The sequence below is a fragment of the Enhydra lutris genome, unplaced genomic scaffold (genome assembly GCF_002288905.1).
Source record: "Enhydra lutris kenyoni isolate GAN:26980312 unplaced genomic scaffold, ASM228890v2 scaffoldscaffold50, whole genome shotgun sequence".
Lineage (NCBI taxonomy): Eukaryota > Metazoa > Chordata > Mammalia > Carnivora > Mustelidae > Enhydra > Enhydra lutris.
Window position 1 is genome coordinate 9,195,669 of NW_019154134.1, and position 18,107 is coordinate 9,213,775.

The 18,107-nt window shown below is 39.0% G+C and overlaps 1 long non-coding RNA gene across 4 annotated transcripts in view; it reads right to left on the reverse strand.

The window, feature by feature from the left end:
* LOC111156950 overlaps positions 1 to 17,762 on the reverse strand; it is a 27,269-nt gene extending 9,507 nt beyond the window's left edge. Inside the window, exons 1-3 of one of the 4 annotated variants that reach the window (XR_002641263.1) lie at positions 17,571 to 17,762; positions 13,315 to 13,388; positions 10,212 to 10,401 (exon numbers count right to left, since the gene is read on the reverse strand). This is a non-coding gene — a long non-coding RNA (uncharacterized LOC111156950). Of the gene's footprint in view, positions 1 to 10,211; positions 10,402 to 13,314; positions 13,389 to 17,104; positions 17,216 to 17,570 lie in introns of all 4 variants that reach the window. The other 3 variants (XR_002641262.1, XR_002641261.1, XR_002641264.1) reach the window with 3 other exon arrangements.
* Between the last annotated feature and the right edge of the window lie 345 nt (positions 17,763 to 18,107).

Sequence of the window (18,107 nt, forward strand, 5' to 3'; positions counted from 1 at the left end):
AAAAGTATCATATCATCTGCAAAGAGTGATAGTTTGACTTCTTCTTTGCCAATTTGGATGCCTTTAATTTCTTTTTGTTGTCTGATTGCTGAGGCTAGGACTTCTAGTACTATGTTGAATAGCAGTGGTGATAATGGACATCCCTGCCATGTTCTTGACCTTAGCGGAAAAGCTCTCAGATTTTCCCCATTGAGAATGATATTCACTGTGGGTTTTTCATAGATGGCTTTGATGATATTGAGGTATGTACCCTGTATCCCTACACCGTGAAGAGTTTTGATCAAGAGATGATGCTGTACTTTGTCAAATGCTTTTTCAGCATCTTTTGAGAGTATCATATAGTTCTTGTTCTTTCTTTTATTAATGTATTGTATCACATTAATTGATTTGCAGATGTTGAACCAACCTTGTAGCCCTGGAATAAATCCCACTTGTCGTGGTGAACAATCCTTTTAATATACTGTTAGTATTGGTTAGTATTTTGGTGAGAATTTTCGCATCCATGTTCATCAAGGATATTGGTCTGCAGTTCTCTTTTTTGATGGGATCTTTGTCTGGTTTTGGGATCAAGGTAATGCAGGTCTCATAAAATGAGTTTGGAAGTTTTCCTTTCATTTCTATTTTTTAGAACAGTTTCAGGAGAATAGGAATTAATTCTTCTTTAAATGTTTGGTAGAATTCCCCTGGAAAGCCATCTGGTCCTGGGCTGTTTTTTATTGGGAGATTTTTGATGACTGCTTCAATCTCCTTCCTGGTTATGGGTCTCTCAGATTTTCTGTTTCTTCCTGGTTCAGATTTGGTAGTTTTTATGTCTCTAGGAATGCATCCATTTCTTCCAGATTGTCAAATTTGCTGGCTTATAGTTGCTCATAATGTGTATTTCTTGGGTATTGGTTGTGATCTCGCCTCTTTCATTCATGATTTTATTCATTTGGGTCCTTTCTCTTTTCTTTTTGATCAGTTTGGCCAGGGGTTTATAAATCTTATTAATTCTTTCAAAGAACCAGCTCCTAGTTTCATTGATTTGTTCTACTGTTGGTTTTTTGTTTGTTTGTTTTTTGTTTATTTGTTTGTTTCTATTTCATTGATTTCTGCTCTGACCTTTATTATTTCTCTTCTCCTGCTGGGTTTAGGCTTTCTTTGCTGTTCTTGCTCCAGCATCTTTAGGTGTAGGGTTAGGTTGTGTATTTGAGACCTTGTTTCTTGAGAAAGGCTTGTATTGCTACATATTTTCCTCTCAGGACTGCCTTTGTTGTGTCCCACAGATTTTGAACTATTGTGTTTTCATTATCAGTTGTTTCCATGAATTTTTTCAATTCTTCTTTAATTTCCTGGTTGACCCATTCATTCTTTAGAGGGATGCTCTTTAGCCTCCATGTATTTGGGTTCTTTCCAACTTTCCTCTTGTGATTGAGTTCTAGCTTCAGAGCATTGTGGTCTGAAAATATACAGGGAAAGATCCCAATCTTTTGATACCGGTTGAGTCCTGATTTATGACCCAGGGTGTGATCTATTCTGGAGAATGTTCCATGTGCACTAGAGAAGAATCTGAATTCTGTTGCTTTGGGATGGAATGTTCTGAATATATTTGTGAGGTCCATCTGGTCCAGTGTGTCATTTAAGACCTTTATTTCCTTGTTGATCTTTTGCTTGGATGATCTGTCCATTTCAATGAGGGGAGTGTTAAAGTCCCCTACTATTACTGTATTATTGTTGATGTGTTTCTTTGACTTTGTTATTTATTTGTTTATACAGTTGGCTGCTCCCATGTTAGGGGCATAGATATTTAAAATTGTTAGGTCTTCTTGATGGACAGACCCTTTCAGTATGTTATAATGTCCTTCCTCATCTCTTATTATAGTCTTTGGCTTAAAATCTAATTGCTCTGATATAAGGATTGTCACCCCAGCTTTCTTTTGATGTCCATTACCATGCTAAATTGTTTTCCACCCCCTCACTTTAAATCTGGAGGTGTCTTTGGGTCTAAAATGGGTTTCTTGTAGACAGATTTGATGGGTTTTGGTTTTTTATCCATTCTGATGCCCTGTGTCTTTTGATTGGGGGCATTTTGCCCATTTACATTCAGGGTAACTATTGAGAGATAGGAATTTAGTGCCATTGTGTTGCCTGTAAGGTGACTATTACTGTATATTGTCTCTGCTCCTTTCTGGTCTACTACTTTTAGGCTCTCTCTTTGCTTAGAGGACCCCTTTCAATATGTCCTGTAGGGCTGGTTTGGTGTTTGCAAATTCTTTTAGTTTTTGTTTGTCCTGGAAGCTTTTTATCTCTCCTTCTATTTTCACTGATAACCTAGCTGTATATAGTATTCTTGGCTCCATGTTTTTCTCATTTAGTGCTCTGAATATGTCATGCCAGTTCTTTCTCGCCTGCCGGGTCTCTGTGATAAGTCCGCTGCCAATCGAATATTTTTACCATTGTATGTTACAGACTTCTTGTCCCTGGCAGCTTTCAGGAGTTTCTCTTTGTCACTAAGACTTGTAAATTTTACTATTAGATGATGGGGTGTGGACCTATTCTTATTGATTTTGAGGGGGGTTCTCTGCACTTGCTGGATTTTGATGCTTGTTCCCTTTGCCATATTAGGGAAATTCTCTACAATTATTCTCTCCAATATATCTTCTGTTCCCCTGTCTCTTTCTTCTTCTTCTGGAATCCCAGTTATTCTAATGTTGTTTCATCTTACCTCTCGAATTTTACCCTCATGGTCCAGTAGTTGTTTGTCTCTCTCTTGCTCAGCTTGTTTATTCTCCATCATTTTGTCTTGTATATCATTAATTCTCTCTTCTGCCTCTTTTATCCTAGCAGTAAGAGCCTCCATTTTTTTATTGCAGCTCATTAATAACTTTTTTGATTTCAGCTTGGTTAGATTTTAGTTCTTTTATTTCTCCAGAAGGGCCTTTTATTTCTCCAGACAGGGTTTCTCTAATATCTTCCATCCTTTTTCAAGCCCAGCTAGCACCTTGAGATTTGTCATTCTGAACTCTAGATCTGACATATTACTAATGTCCATATTGATTAGGTCTGTAGACTTTGGTACTGCCTCTTCTTTTTTTTTTTTTTTTTTTTTTTGTGGTGAGTTTTTCTGCCTTGTCATTTTATCCAGATAAGAATATATGAAGGAGAGAATTAAATACTAAAAGGGTGGCAAGGACCCCAGGAAAATGTGACCCCAAATCGTGGGGGAAAGAAAGGGGGTAAAAAGTTCAGAAAAAAAAATTAAAAAAAGAAAAAAAATATAGAAAAATATAAAAAAGAATATATATATATCAGACTGGTGAATAGAACAGAGTCACCCACTTAATATGGGGACTATTTTGGTCTCTTAGAAGAAACTACCTCCCAAAATTTTAAAGAAAGAAAAAATTAAAAAATATATATATACAATGTACATACATAGACACACAAAATAAGGGTAAACAAGATGAAGGGATGGTATATGACTATAAAGATGAAAAAAAAAATTTTTAATTTCTAAAAAAAAGGAGTTGATAAGATAAATTGTTTGGGAGAATAAAGAAAAAAATTAGAGAGAATTTGCTCAGGCTGGAGACTAGAACAAAGCCCTGTGCTAAATTTATGGTATATTTTGATCTATTAGAAGAAGTTGTATCCCAATTTTTTTTAGAAGAAAAATCCCTATGTGTATACAAAAGATAAAGTTAGATACAATGAAGGATAAAATATGACTATAATAATGAAGGTTCAAAAAGATTTTTTAATGAAAGGTATTGTTAAACTAGTTAAAAACATTAAAAGATGAAAAAGTTTAAAAAAACATTAAAAGATGAAAAGTTAATAAAATTTTAGCATAAGAAAAAAATAAAATTAAAAAATTTTAATTAACTTTACAAGACTAAAGAATCATGGGGAGAAAGCCACGAATTCCATGCTTTGCTTTCTCCTCCTCTGGAATTCACTGTTCTCCTTGGTAAGTGAACTTGGTCTTGGCTGGATTTCTTGCTGATCTTCTGGCAGAGGGGCCTGTTGTAGTGATTCTCAAGCGTCTTTGCCCAAGGCGGAATTGCAACACCCTCTGTAGGGATCCGGGCTAAGTAATCTGTTCGCTTTTGGGAGCTTTTGTTCCCTGAATGCTTTCTGTCGAGTTCTGGAGAATGGGAATGAAAATGGAGGCCTCCCGATCTCCGGCCCGGAGGAGCTGAGAGCTCAGGGCCTCACTCCTCACTGTGCCCTCGGAGAAAAGCGCTCAATCACTCCCGTCTCCCTGGCCTCCAGCCGCGCTCCAAGTTCACCCAACCTCTGACCAAGCGTCTCTGTCTCTGGCGCACAGCCCTGCCTGGAGTCTCCAAACCCTGCAGATCTCTGCGCTCTTCCAGGGGGGGGTCTTCCCGGATATTGTGGGGTCCGTGTTCAAAGAGCAGTGGCCTGACTGTGCCACAGATCACAGCTTAAGATAACTCCGAGTTTAAGATAAACCCTCAGCTCTGTCTCTGTAGCCAGCTTCCCTGCTCTAATACCTGTGAGCTCTGCGACACTCAGATATCCCTAATCCTTCTGTGACCCTGCGGGACCTGACACCACACTGTCCCCAGCAGGGCTTCATTCCAGCTAGCCTCTGGAGTGATGTCCCACAGTGGAGCAGACTTTTAAAAGTTCTGATTTTGTGCTCCGTTGCTCTGCCTCTTGCCGGGAGCCGGCCCCTCCCCCTGCAGTCTATCTTCCCGGTTGCTTTGGATTCACTTCTCCGCTGGTCCTACCTTTCAGAAAGTGGTCGATTTTCTGTTTCTAGAATTGCTGTTCTTCTCTTCGATCCCCTGTTGGATTTGTAGGTGTTTGGAATGGTTTGATAAACTATCTAGCTGATCTCCTGCTACCTGATGTCGTCTCAGCCTGCCACTCCTCTGCCATCTTGACTCCTCCCCTAATATGGCATTAAATATGACATCTTGCCATTTACTTTCTATTTGTCCCATATGTTCCTTGTTTTCCCTTTTCTTCTCATTCTTCCTTCTATTGGAATAATTGGGTTTTAAAAATAATTTAATTTTATTCCCTTGTTGGCTTATTAGCTCTAACCCTATGAGGGTTTTAGTGGTTGCATTTGAATTTATATTATACATCTTTAACTGTCATAGTTCACATTCAGATTATGTATCACTTCATGTATAGTATAAGAACCTTACAAAAGTCATCTTCCATTGTTCTCCTCTAAGCCTTGGTGCTGTATTTCTCATACATTTTACCTTTGTATATGTTATGAATTCACAATACTTTGGTCTTATTTTTGTTTAAACAGTCAGTTGTCTTTTAAAGAAGTTTAAATGGTAAGAGTCTTTACTATTTACCCACTTACTTATCATTGTAGTTACCATTGCTAATGTTCATTCTTCTAGATCAATCTTTCCACATGATATCATATTCCTTCTGTTGGAAGGATTTTTAACAATTCCTACAGTGAAAAGCTGCTATAGCTGAGTTCTTTCATCATTTACATATCTGAAAGAATTTTGATTTCATTTCATTTTTGGAATATGTTTTTACTGGGTATAGAATTCTAGATCAGCGGTAAACATACTGTTCCACTGTCTTCCAGACTGTATTTTTATCTAATAATAAATTCAATGTTATTCTTTTTTTTTTTTTTAAGATTTTATTTATTTATTTGACAGACAGAGATCACAAGTAGGCAGGGAGGCAGGCAGAGAGAGAGAGAGGAAGAGAAGCAGACTTCCCACTGAGAAGAGAGCCCGATGCGGGGCTCTATCCCAGGATCCTGGGATCACGACCTGAGCTGAAGGCAGAGGCTTTAACCCACTGAGCCACCCAGGTGCCCCCAGTGTTATTCTTATCACCGATTTTCTGTATATATGTTTTTGTCCTCTAACAGATTCCAAGATTTTTTCTCTTCATCAGCATTTCTCAGAAATTTATTACAATGTACTTTGGTATGGTCTTTTTCCATATTTTTATGTTTGGCATTTTTTAAAGCTTTCTTAGATTTACGATTTTATAGTTTTCATCAAATTTGTAAATTTGTCAGTTATTTCAGTTGTTTTTCTATCCCTACCCCCTTTCTCTCCATTAGAAAGTCCCATATGTGTGTATTGGGCTTTTTTGGTAGGCTGAGAATGAAATGAGAGCAGAATATTCAGGTTAGAGGGTTCAGCAGATTGTTAGAAAGTAAGGATTACAGCTGAGAAGAGAGATCACGGATGAAATATACTTTGGGATATATCTGAATAGTGGTGGTAGTTGAAGCTCTAGGGGTTTTTGATTACTCTGAATGATAATGATATAAAAAGTAGACAGAAGTGATCTGCCCTTATATCCTGGTCATGTGCGGATGATTGGCTACTAGTAAAAAGGTCAGCAATCACACATAACCTCGTCGTGGAAGTTATTTATGCAATCATTAGCCTCTTTGCCAGGCCTCAAACCTGCTCAGTTTGAGGATATTACATTCTCTCAACCTTGGTTCCCCTTCCCCAGAAGATTGACTTTGTGAACTTCTCATCTCATTTAGCTCCCTGATGAAATGGCACCGACGCAGAGCTGACAAACCAGTCTGAAACAACCCGCACTTTTACTCTCTGACTCTTTTTAACCCTGCTTAGTTTCCATCATAGCACTTACCATTACCTGGTAAATGTTAGTGTGTGATTTTAATCTCTTCTCTATACCTAGAATGTAACTCCATGAAAGAAACATTCTTGTCTTACTTCCTGCTTGATCACCAGTACTTTGCTTATAAGATATGCTTAATTATGTTTGCTAATCAAATTCATAAGGTGTTTTTTTTTTAACACTTGTAGTGAAATTACTGAAATACTTCAGAAAATGACATAATGGGAAGAGTTACATATAGTATTTTGAGCATTACCAACACGCAAGGTTATATCAGGAAACACTTTTATGTAAATTAAATGTCATAAGACTTCTTTGGCATTTAATACAAGCAAGATTTGTCTCTGTGATCCCAAATCATTGGAGCGAGGTAGTGCCTCATCAGGTAGAATGAGAACAGAGTAGACCAGGTGCTTTGGCCCCTGGGGAGATCAGAACATTGGGCCTCATGAAGCAGAAGGAAAAGAAATGAGGGGAGATTATGCCTGTTTCCACATTTTTAATCACTATTCTAAGCCACAGTAAGTAGGTGGTTTGTAAAATTCAGAGAATGCTAAGTCCAATATCGATTTTTCAGTGCTCACCTTGTGTGGTCCCTTTTGCAGCATGGTGTTCTTGCTCACTCTTATTTTCTAATGCTCCTTTACAGGTTTCATTTCTCTTGTATACTCATTCTTGTTCTCCATGATTCTTTCCTTGGCTCTCAGCTCCTTTACCCAACACTCTTTCTCTAGGTGATGTTGATGTTTTATATATGAACTTTCCTGCCCTGATGTCTTTTGGAAGCATTTCACCCACATAGCTCACCATTTAATACTTGTCTGTGTCATGTCCTTTAGACATCTGAAATTTGGCATGGGCCAAATTGATGGATAAGGTCAGGGTTTGGACTTCACTCAGAAATAGAGACATCGTTAATGATGGGATAAAAGAAGGCACAGATGTGCAGGGAGGATGTCCATTGCGCCATTGCTTGCTAATAATTTCAAAAGCTGATAGTTCAAAATGTCCCAGTGTCAAAAACACTAACCTCAAACTATCATAGTATCAGTGTACCATGTACAGAAATAGCTGTTTCTTCAATGCATGGCTCAGACAGTCCCGTTACTGAAGTCTGAGAGTGGTGTAACATTTGGAAAACCGTGTGTCTTTCCTTCTCTTTTCCTGACTTCTAAGTGATCATCTCTGAAACATTACAATGTCTGTGTAGCAGCAAGAAGGGGTCCAGACCTACTAGGCCTTATGCTAATGGACTGGTCTGATTACTCCAGGTTTCATGGCTCAGTGGTTCTACTTATTTAATTTACTTCCATATTTTTGTTTTGTTATTTATTTTTCGGTCTTCTAAGGATAACTACATTGAGCTGGACCTAAAAATCAGTGTTTAATGGACTAGATTTAAAAAATGCCTCACAGACCAGGAATTTTAGAATTTTTCCACTTCAAGTGAATGGCTATCTACTGATGTTCATATGAAAGATAGGAAGATTGCCAATATATCTTGAATAAAAGCACCTTCCGTTAGATGTTTACAGTTGTATAGAAAGGAAGTTACAGAACATCAAGATCATGAAATTGATAACAAGTGACTTTAATGATCTTAGTAGAATAAAGTGATTTCAGACACGAAACAAATATTTAGTAAGTGTCTAGGGTGTATCAAATACTGAACCTAGAAATTCAGCAGTGGTATTGGTGGAAGGAAGAGGTAGAGTCAGACTGCATTCAGTGGGCTTGCACAGTATGTGTGGTGAGAATGTTATAAGAGGGAAACCCGTCAAGGATAATGAAAGACTACCTAGGCTTGGGCTTAAGGAAGCTTCCGTGCAGAAGGTAACACCTAAATTAAGACCTAATAGACAGTCAGGAGATAGCCAGGCAGAGGTGCCTGGGTGGCACAGTTGGTTAATTGTCTGACTCTTGTTTTGAGTTCAGGTCATGATCTCAGGGCCCTGATCTCAGGTCATGGGATTGAGCCCTGCACCAGGTTCTGTGCTCAGCATGGATTCTGCTTGGGATTCTCTCTCCCCTCTCCCTCTGCCACTCCCCCTGCTCTCTCTCTTCTTTCTCTCTCTCAAATAAATAAATAAACCTTAAAAAGAGAGAAGAGAGATAACCAGGGAAAGAGGCTGAGGGAATAATGTTGCAAAGAAGGGACAGCATGTGGGAGGACCCAGAGGATAGGGTATGTTCAAGAACCCGAAAGAAGAGAAATGCTGTTTAAGTCTAAGTGTAAATGGGGAGGGGCAAGAGGAAGTTAGTACTTATGAGCAAAGGTCAGATGACACAGGGCTTTGTATGACAGTAAGAGGAGTTTGGACCTTATCTTAACAAAGCAGATACCCACAATATCAGAATACCATCTTGGAAGGCAGAGATGACACTGATTTTTCCCCAAACCATAGGGTAGTGCAAGAATCTCCCAGCTGCAGCAGAATATGGGAAGCACGATGCTGAGATTCAGGATATAGGAGGAATTGATTTCAAGAAGCACATGTCTGTGAGTTACAAAATTAGCAGCACTCTCCAGTGCTTTATTAAGGCTCCCATAGCTTTTAATTTAAATTCAGCTCCTGTAGCTTTGCATTTTGTGATTCTCCCAATAGAGAAGGGAATTAAGCAAACGAGAGAGACTCAAACAAAAGGAAGCCCAGAAGATGGTAAATTGCCAGGAGCAATCAAGGCTGGCGAAGGTGTGACTGCAGCTATTGACCTATGCTGTTGCCATGGAAACCAAAGCTCTGTGGTCCTGGAGTGCTTTCCCTTTTTAAGGACAGATCAGTCTTAGAGAATAGTTAAGACTGCAAATTACTGAAGTTGGATCATCCATGGCCACACGTATTCCACACTCTTTTTAGTGACAGACACAGTGGGTCCGAGGCAGGCTCCCTAGAAGCCCAGAAGCTATCAGGGGTTAATCAGCGAAGGACAGAGTTTAGCTGTTGCCTCAGAACCATATCGCCAGCTCCACTATACTAGACGGACATATTAATTGTGATAATTTGGGAGGAGGGATATCATTAACTGGGTTTTACATAGTAATATATGATTTTTTAAATAATCAAATGAGGAGATCTGAAACCCATGAAGCAAATACATACAAATGTACTTTCTCTTTTTCTTCTGAGGTTTGTGTGAGGAGACTGTAGTCCTTTTTAGGTTCCTGGCAATGGAGTGCCTTCTAAGCACGAAGCACCATAATAATGCTTTGTGTGAATTATCTTTCTTTGTTCACCCACAGCCCTATTACAAGGATAGTGTTGTTATCCCCATTTTATAGGAGAAGATTGAGATTTAGGGAAGTTAAAATTTGTCCACAGTGCTACATATTTAAAAAACATGCAGGCAGTATTTGAACTCTATCATTTGGCCGCCAGACACTGCCTCATTTTTTTTTTTTATAGCATTTTTGGTAGATTATAATATCTTCTGTCTTACTGTTATGGAATTTCAAATCTAGGGAATAACTTGGAAGTCATCTAAACTGACTTCCTCGTTTTGAAAAGAACAGTGAGACCCAGGAAGTTTCTGTGACTTCCACAAGTGAATTAATTCCCCCAGGGAATTAATGACTAACAGAGACCAGAACTCTGGGCTTTTCAACATACCTTGCTGCCTTTCTTATCAACTGGAAATACGAACTTTGTATTTGTCTTTTTTTCCAAGTCTTTCGCATAACTACCTCTTGAGTCTTCTTTAAAAAAGCCTTGCCTTTTCTCTGTTCTGTTTTAGCTGAGCATTCTCTTCTCTGCATACAGAAGTGGTGCTGATTTATCCCAACATGAAGCATAGGCAGGCCTAAAAGAGCAGAATATACAGGTTTTGTAATGCGTGTGGCTCTTGTGCGGCTGGAACTCTGCAAGGAGGGCAATCAGTCAGGAATGGAGTGATGCACCACAGGTCCTCTTGGCCATTCTTTCCTAAAACGTCCTCTTTTGTTACCTTGTCTCATCTGGGAGAATTCATCTAGACTATATACAGTTTTAGGTCAATTATCTAGGAAGAGAAAAACATGAGCAGTGGAAGAGGAGCACTGGGGGGCAAGGCAGAGGGGCAGGGGGAAGAAGTGGGGAAATGTCTGTGGCAACTGCATTGCAGCAGAATGGCTGGAGAGTGAGTTCAAAGGAAGAGCTAATGACAAAGTAAATATCCTCTCTGGGCTGGTATGGCCAGGGCCTGCAAGCTATTTTCAGTCTGTTTGTTCCAAGAGACTTCAAGGAGAACATTGTGCCTTACTAGCAAGGGAAAAACCTGACATTCCATTTTAAGGGAGAATCCCCTTTTAAAAGCGAGAGATGAACAAGCAAAAGCAAAGCAATGGTTACTTTTTAATTTGCTAGATCAACTAAGGAGGACTTCGAGCAAGAATCTGGGAGAGGACTGGAAAAGAAGAGAGGGAAAATTTAGCCAAGGGGGGACTGAGGAGCTGCACAAGAAAGGGAAGCCTCCATGGAGTTATAGGGGCCTCGTGGAGGCCTCAAGAAAGAAAGTTCTGGTGAAAGTTGAAAATGCACACTTCTATAGAGGCTAGGCAGGGACACGTAGTTGTGAATTAGACCTGCTAAAGGGCAGCTGGGTGCTGAGTCTTGAATGTGGGGTGAGTAGAACAGCTGCCCAAATTGTCCTTCCTTTTAGGACACTCTGCTTCCCAGTCAGTAATCCAACAAAATGTCTCCCTTAGCTCTACATCATGATGCAGTGGTTGTTTCTGTCACTTCTAATGCCTCATGCAGATCTTTATTTTACCAATGAAACAGTTTCTAATTCAAGGATAGTATAGTACTAAAGGAAACCAGAGGGGAAGTGGAACTCTCTTCATCTAAGAACGATTTTCATTTCCTCTTTTAATTAGCTGTGTTACTTAATATAACAATACCTTCTTCACCCACGTGTGTTGAACAAGAAAACTGTGAGGCTTCATTGTGGAAGAATCTCTCCCATTGCACTTAATGGGAAAAAAATAAGAGATCTTACTCTCACCCCCTTTTCAAAGGCCAGGTTTAATCCCAGGTCATTTATGAATACCAGAAGTCCAAAATGACCTGTCCATTTGTCCACTTCCTTCCTTTACCCATCTACCCATCCATTTATTCACTCAGCCTTCCATTCATCCAACAAATATTTAATGAGAGCCTATTAGTTATTAGGCATTATAATAATAGGGACAGAGGACTCAACACTGGATAATAAACATGCAATGCCTGCAGTCTAGATGAAAGCCCAAAATAAAAAATCACACAAACAAATGCAAAAATAGAAATATAAATAAATGTTCTGAGGGAAAAAGAAGCATGGTGATATTAAACCTAATAAAAGATCTTGAACTTGACTTCTTCAGGCAGTCAGGGCAGACAACTTACACACTAGTTTACCAATGTACTAATTACATAAGCAGAATTTACCTAGAAAGAAAATAAGAATTAATGACTGCCCATTATTATAGAACATTATCATTTGTGTTGGCTTGTTTGTTTAAAAGAAAGGGCAAAATCTCAAATTGCTTTGAAGGGTTTGTAACTACTATTTAAAATAATTAGAGGGAAACATGAAAATGTTGGTTGGGAAAATTCCACAGAGATTAGCATTCTTTACACAGGTCTGGCATTAAATATTTCTTTGCAGTGTCACAAAGTGGAGGAAATAAATGTTAAAACTTACCCCAAACCTGTAGCTATATCACAGTTCTAGGGAAGATAATTCACACAAAGCATTATTATAGTGCTTGGTGCTTAGAAAGCACTCCATGGCCAGGAACCTAAGAGGACTACAGCAAAAGTTATCCTCTCCGAGCCAGAAAATCCACAGCTGAGAAGTGGTAATAAGAAGTGGTAATAATAACTCTGAAACCTTACTGTGAATACTGAATGTGGGGTGCCTGGGTGGCTTAGTCAGTTAAGTGTCTGCCTTCAGATTAGGTCATGATCCCACGGTCCTGGGATCAAGCCCCACATTGGGCTCCCTGCTTGGTGGAAAGCCTGCTTCTCCCTCTCCCTTTGTCCCACCCTCACTTGTGCTTGCTCTCTCTCTCTCTCAAATAAATAAATAAAATCGTTTAAAAGTATAAGTGAAAATACCTCCAGCATTAAGGTTATTTAATGCCCTGAGATGTGTGTAAAGCATTCATCTGCTGAATAACTAGTCTCAGTTACCTTACCTACCTATCCTTGCTGGACTCTTAAAGACTACTTTTACATTTTTTTTCTCCGAAGACTTTGTGCATTGAAATATTTTTCTCAATGAAATCAGCTTAATTGATTCTATAATAATTCCATTTGAGATTTTCAAGAATCATGAACTTTTAACTACAAGTCAGAAATTCTGATTGGCATGGTTACAACTGAATTTATGTATTTTTCAAATGAAAGAAACCAGAGTTGCCTGCACCATTTTCATCATCATTTTTGTAATTCAAAATAGCTCTCTCTCATGTGAATAGCAAAGCAGCTTTGGTCCAAATTCCTTTCCAGGAAAACTCAAGAATGCCAAGCCAAGAGCAAGGTTGAAGGAGGTGGGACTGGAGGTAGATGAAGTATGTGTCCCACCCCACCCCAACAGTCCGGAGGGTGCCAATGCACTAAGAAGAACTAACTCCCTAATTTCAACATGTGTTGATGAAAAAAATATGTGTCTATACCTGTATATAGACTCAAAACCATACAATTCGTTGTTTCTCAGCTTTCCATTGATTGTCCCATTAAGTCATTGACTCACATGTGCGGTTATGATTCTGTTGTTACAGAGAGGTCTCATCTTCTGAAACTTGCAGACTTATTTTTTGATGAGCTCTAAAACAAAGGGTATTAAAATAGCATGGTCAAGTCTACATTTCTGCCCTAAAGTCAGCTTTTTGTACACCTTGCTTCCTGTCCTTGGCTGCCACATTTTGCAAGCTGCCCTCCATAGAGGATTATAGAGTGCCTTGAGAAATTCTCATGATAGGTGCAGAAGTAATATCTTGGGGGGAAAAAAGTCCATAAAAATTATATGCACTCCCTTCTGGCCATGGCATGTTGATATCAGTTACCTCTTTTCAATTACCAAAGTTGTCAGTATGGTCTGGGGTTACTTTCCTCACTTTAAGCTGTGAGTTGAGTGTGTGTACTTGCCTAGGAGTAAGGATGGTAGAGGGCTGTTTTTGCCCAGGTTGAGGTGATTTAAGGGAGTCAAAAGTCCTACTCTTACATCCCTACTGCCTGTCACAGAGTTTAAAACTCCCACTACTACTGAGTTTTCCCTTTATCCGCAGTTTCTAGAATTACTTTGTTTAGCTGTCTAAAGATATACAAAAAAATTGTATAAGATCAGTATGTGATGTGATCTTCAACCATTACCGCTTCTTAATACGTTCATGAGTTGATGTTTCACATAAGTGACAGGAATTTGGAAAAGAATCACTACACATTTGACTAATGAACTGCTTTCTTCTAAGACAAATGGTAGCTGAGTGCAGAGGTTGTGGGTTACTGGCTAGGTGTGGGGGAAGGATACCATGTAAGTTTAGACACCTTTGGGTAAAAAGATAACTTGAGAAAATAATGCCAAATTGTCTTCATTTTGCTTCTATGTTCTCCCCTCCTGGTCCTTTATTATCCTTTCTAATCTCTGACTTTCATCACTATGTCTACTTAATTCACAGTGTCTCTCATGGCCCTCCAGGCATAAATGCATGCACTAGCTCAGCACAATATTAAACTGAGGATACAGATATGTGAAAGGCAATTCTCTGCCTCAGAGGAGTTTATGTTCTGCTTAACCTTATAACCACTTTTTTCACTTTCAAATCGTGGACTAATATTGCCACTCACTTGTTAATTTGCATTATTATGCCTGCAAACCCTTGAAACCCAGCGTCATTCTAGGTATAACATGCATTCCTTTATTTAAAAAAAAAAAAGGAGCTTTCCTATGCCAGGGACCATTCGAGACTGTAGTGACAGAAAGATGATCTCAAAGAACTCAGAGACTATTGTGAAAGCCACAAAAATTAACCAACAGCTCTAGTATACCACGATAAGTACTATCTGTAGTAGAAGTGCACGTTCATAGCTATGTGAACAGAGATGAGGAAGTCTACATCTGCTCGAGGGGGTGAAGTGTGTCATCTGGACGAAAGTCATTTTGAGCTAAGATTGGGGAATGACACAAGTTTTCATGGCTGTCGAAGTTCCTGGAAATATTAGATACAAGATATACAAGATATACCTGTCTTGATATGAGAGACAATCTGGGCCTAATCACTCTGGGGACCCTGTAGGGCATCATGAGAAAACAAGAAGCATCGTGATAAATTCTGGGGCAACCAGACATCAGAGGGAGTTTTAATGCTTGGAAAATATTAAAAGTGAGAGAAAGCCTCAAGAAAGAGATGGGGAAAGCTATTAACATAAACATACATGCACACTTTTTCTTAGTATTTTGTAGAAAATATATATGTGAGTATAAATAGACATTTCAAACAGAGGAAACTTAATAAGGGGATTGGTTACAAAAGTGTTGCAGGATATTTAATAAGGCGGTTGGTTGCAAAAAGAGATAATTTTACACAGATAATTTTACTCAGTAACTGCAGGAATCAGTTCCGTCCCCTACTGCAGGGAGAACCAAAGTGAAATGGGGCGGCCTAGAGGCCACAGTTACCTTGCGCCTGAGGCCGCTGCCTGGGAAATCATACTGTGTGAGTAGGAACCCAGGAATGGATGCTCCTCAGTCACTTACTGCAGGAGTCCCACCAGAGGGTGGAACGGAAAGCTTCTCACTTTATCCCACCTTCCCATCTAACAAAAAGCCAATTGACACGGGGGTCTGGAAGTTTGCAAAATATGTGTACAGCTTCCTATCTCCAGGAGTATAGAGGAGAATGTAGAAGAATGACTGTGGGGTGGAGAGATAGTAGACACTCTCTGGTGATCACATGTCCTTGGGAAATCTCTTGCCCTCGATTCCTTCTTCCTCCGCCACCCGGTCTCCACCCACAAAGAACAGTATGGGGGACACACACATAAGTGTTTTCATTTTCTTCCTCATTATCCACATACATAGTCATGTCCACTTTCAGGAAATGGGAAATCTAAGTATGTCCTAGAGCAAATGAGAGAAAGTATGGACGAATAGGGGAGATGCAGGTTTAGGAGTGAGCCTTTAAAAACTAAGCAGAGGAGGCTAGTAGTAATTATCTCAGAAAAATAAGAGTCTCCTCCATTCCCAATCCATTCTTTACCAACCCAAAGAAAAGAACGTATCCACTTAGTTTATACATTTATGCTTTCCTCTTGATATTTTTAGGTCAGCATATCTTGTTCATTCTCACTGTTACAGATGTAAGTAGAAATTAAGTTGTATTTTTACAGCCAACAGTTTCTGATAATGAAATGTGACAAAACCAACTCCAATAAGCTGCTATTCATGTTGTTCACATATGTTCTATTGTACATATTTGGGTAGAAAAATAAGATGTGTCTGCTTCAAAAGGAGATTAAATGGCTAAAGATTAGAGAACAATGACAACTAGAGAACTCAATAGAAGAAACAAAAATAGATACATAGCCAAAGAAAGAAGTTTCTGTTTTCAGTTTAATTTATGGAAGAGTTCTGTTTTTAATAAGAAAAATAATTAACATTTGTTGATCTTTAAGAGATTAATATAAAAATGAAAAAGGAGTTAAAGTAAACACAGTTGGGAAAAAAATGTATGCTTTTGCTTTTACATTTCTTTTTCCTTTGTGTAACCTTGAATTTTTTTTTTTTAAAGATTTTATTTATTTATTTGACAGAGAGAGAGATCACAAGTAAGCAGAGCAGCAGGCAGAGAGAGGGGGGAAGCAGGCTCCCTGCTGAGAAGAGAGCCCGATGCGGGGCTCAATCCCAGGACCCTGGGATCATGACCCGAGCCGAAGGCAGAGGCCTAACCCACTGAGCCACCCAGGCGCCCCTAACCTTGAATTTTTAAAGGTACCACATGTCAGTGGTCCACATCATACAATATTCTTTTGGGTACATGTTAAATGGTAATTAGTGTCACTTGATTGGAAATTTAGAAGAAGACGTCAGGCAATGCCAGGACTTAAGAATATAAAGCAAAATTCATACCCTTCAATTCATTTGCAAAGTTATGAAAGCATTCTATAACTACTAGATATCTGGAGGTGGTTTTTATGGCATGGGGTCCTCATAGATATATAAGAGGTTGGAAGGATTTTACCATAATCTCATCTCTAAGGTAATTCCATCGAATAAGGGAGTCCTGCAGACCTTTCCTCTAGTTGTTTCCGCTTGCTAGAATGCTTTCCCCAAGATTTCCACTTAGCTGATTTCCTCACTGTGTTCAACTATGGCCACTGAACATGCCTCACTCACTTTATAATAGCAGCTGACACTTTCCCACGGCAGCAAATGTCTTAAGACATCAATTAGCCAAAAAGAGCAACTCTAATAGACAAATTTTTAAAAATGTAACAGTAATGTATTTACATGTTTCAATATTCAAAAGAGGAAGAGAGTTTACCGTGAAGTTTTCATTTTTGTCCCTTCCCCATACTTCCCACTCTCACTTCTTGATGCCACCTACACATTAGTGGTGGATCACTCCACAGGATGGAGCCCATGGCCAGTTCCTCTGTTAATAAAAATATGGAGAGTTTACACTATTACAGGACACATGCCCCTGAGACATGTTACACAGTTTAATGGACCACGATATTTCATTTTCTATCTCATATGGATAATTACTTTAAAGAAATCCCTGGAGCACCAAAACATTATGTTGTGATGTAGAGTGAGTGTTATTTCTTTGGAGAGCAGTGATCAATTCTTTAATGCCTACGGGGATCACCTCATAGAGAAGAACATTCATGACTATTTGTATTTTGTTTAATGGTTGTATTAGTCAAGATTATACAGAGAAACAAAATATATGTGTATACATAAGCACACACATATGTAAACAGATTTATTATAAGTAATCAGCTCACCCGATTATGAAGACTGGGAAGTCATATGATCTGCCTTCTGCAAGCTGGAGACCCAGGAAGGCAGGTGGTGAGAGCCGGAGAGCTGATGGTGTAGATTCTTGCCTATATCTGAAAACTGAGAACCAGAAGTGCCAACGGTAGGAGATATTTATTCAGTTCAAACACTGAGGCAGAGACAACAGGAACCCACCCTTCTTTTACCCTTTTGTTCTCTTCAGCCCCTCCAGTGATCTGGTGAAACCCATTTGCATTGGGGAGGGCCGTTTGTTTTATTCAGTTCACTGACTCAAAGGCTAATATTTTTGGAAAACAACCTCACAGACACACATAGAATAATGGGCATCCTCTGGTCTGGTCAAGTTGACATAAAATTAACCATCACAGTGGTCAGTTATTAAACTTAACATATTTCATAAATGAAACATAAATAGCATACAAATAATTAAATTTCCTCTCAATGTAAACGAGAAAGAAGAAGTTACTGTGTGACTCATCTTTGTGAATAATTCAAACCCTCTGAAAAGGCAAAACTTACAC